Source organism: Humulus lupulus, chromosome 7 (genome assembly GCF_963169125.1).
Source record: "Humulus lupulus chromosome 7, drHumLupu1.1, whole genome shotgun sequence".
In the NCBI taxonomy this organism is placed as follows: Eukaryota; Viridiplantae; Streptophyta; class Magnoliopsida; order Rosales; family Cannabaceae; genus Humulus; species Humulus lupulus.
In genome coordinates, this window is record NC_084799.1 from 172864565 (window position 1) to 172866985 (window position 2421).

Consider the following 2421-nt stretch of genomic DNA (forward strand, 5'->3'; position numbering starts at 1 on the left):
ATACCGTGGTGTGGACATTTTCTTAAAAGCTCTTTGAATCTTTCCCACGCGTCACTAGTGGACTCATCTTCAAGCTGCTGGAATGACATGATTTCACTTCGAAATTTTGCATTTCTGGTGGGAGGGAAATATTTGCGCAGAAACTTTTCAGCAAGATCATTCCAATTTGTGACGGAATCAGGGGGCAAAGTGTTGAGCCATGATCTAGCTCGGTCTCTTAATGAGAATGGAAATAGCTTCAGCCTTAATGCTTCTTCACTCACTCCTTGAAGCTTAAAGGAATCGCTCACCTCCAAAAATGAACGAAGGTGGAGATGAGGATCCTCCGTTGGCATCCCGCTGAACTGCCCCACAGTTTGGAGCATTTGAAACATCACTGGCTTGAGCTCGAATTGAGCTGCTTGGATTTCTGGCCTCACAATGCCTGGATTTAGCTCATTAAACATGGGGGCAGCGTATTCCCTTATTGCTCTGGCTCTGTCATCCGCCAAAACAATGGGATTAGTAACTTGCTGGCCATCCCCCTCTTCATCAACATGCACAGCCATAGTGCCTCGGCTGTTAGCCTTTTGAGCCTTCCTCCTTTTTCTGAAAGTGCGTTCGATCTCGGGGTCAATAGGAGCAAGTTCACTATCCTCTTGCTGGTTCATACACTGTAGGTACCTGAGATTGCACAACCCGAACCAACAAGGTTAAAAACAACCAAAATAAATTGTCAAATAGTTGATAAAACAGAATTTAATTTTAAAGTCCCCGGCAACGGCGCCAAAAACTTGTTGTGGAAATTCTAATGATTAAAATATGCGCAAGTATACACAGTCGACAACAAGTAATACAGTGATACAGTATCAAAGTTCGTCTCCACAGGGACTTTTAAACTAAATAAATGCAATATCAACTAATAACAACTTACAATTCAGTAACCAAATCAAGAGAAAAGTTGTGTAATTAATTCTGAAAATAAATGTAAATGAGCAAATTAATTAAACTAAAAATCAGAGATTAAAATGAAAGAATTCTGGGTGGATTTCAGATATGAGAAAAATAGATTTGGGTGGTTAATTCCCCTCGGTTCGTTCCAGTTGCTACAGCAATGGCTCAGCAATGGGTCAGCAATTTATGTCACAGTTAACAGATTTCGTAAAACCCAGTAAGTTTTCCCAAAACTTAATATCTATTGTCTATAACCCCCCTCAATACATTCCTGTATTAAAACAGACTATAAACAATCCATCAAGCACCAAATCTTTAGGTTATGCAAGGCAGAAAAATAGTCCTATTCCACTACTCAAAATCACCTAAAACTAGGTAAGTTTCTTGCATCAATTGAATGGGTTCAGCTAGACTTCCCTTTTCCAAGCTAGATCTAACTTAATAAATGCTAAAAATGGCCAGTAATTAATATTCACTTATCATTACAGCACATTCAATTGAATAATGACATAAACAACTTAACCATGCATTTAGAAATTTAGTTCATACATAAGGGTTCATAACCACCCAAATCTTTAGGATGTTAGTTCATAGCTGAAATTATAAACATAAAACCAGTACAGAATATTTCCATGAAGTTTGAACAGAAATTGAGATGAGAAAATAATACAAAATTAAAGAGAAATAGAGAGTAGAGAGAATTGAGTGTTGAGCTCTAGTCCCCCTTAGGCGTCTGCCTTCTTTTTCTCTCCTATTTCGTACTCCCTTCTTCTTCTTTCTTTCTGCTTCTCTCTGTACTTTTCTTCAGTGAAAATATCCAGAATTCTCAAAAATGATGGGTCTCTCTCTATTTCGGCTGGTACCCTTCTTTTTAGGGTACTTTCCTTTACCCTAATAGGAAAGTCAATTCCCACTTTGTCCTCCAAGTGCCACATCACCCAGCTGACTTAAGTTATTAAAATTCTAGCCACATAGGCGCTGATTTCACTCATTAAGCCCAGCTGTCTTCTAGCCACGTCACCTGCCTGATTCCTTGAATTGCTGTGGTGATGCTACAGCATTGAAGCAGCAACACGCCCCTTTCAGAATTCGTTTTTCCCCTTGCTTCCAGCAGTTCCCTTTTACATATTTTGTAAGCTTCCTTTCCTGATTAACACAACACAGTAATTTACATAAAAAACACTGAAAAATATTACAATACAAACCTAACTCTTACCCAGACTCACTACCTAGAATAACACACTAAAACTGACAAAATTACATGAAATAAGGACTCATTACTCTTTTTAGTTTTGAAAAGCAAGTTCAAAGATTATAAAAATAACTCTAAATCCTAGAGTTATCAACCTCCTAGGCGCGAGGCGCACCTACTAGGTGTGAGGTGTCGTTGGTGCCTGGTCCATTGCGTGGGGCATCTCCTAGGGGCGAGGCGCACTCCCTGGACGTGAGGCACCATTGACGCGAGGCACACCCCCCAGGCGCGAGGCG

The 2421-nt window shown here is 39.9% G+C and overlaps 1 non-coding gene across 1 annotated transcript; it reads left to right on the forward strand.

Annotated features, from left to right (window-relative positions):
- On the forward strand, nt 1-107 carry LOC133792847 (small nucleolar RNA R71). Its single transcript, XR_009874318.1, has one exon. It is a non-coding gene; the product is annotated as a small nucleolar RNA R71 (small nucleolar RNA).
- The last annotated feature ends 2314 nt before the right edge of the window (nt 108-2421 follow it).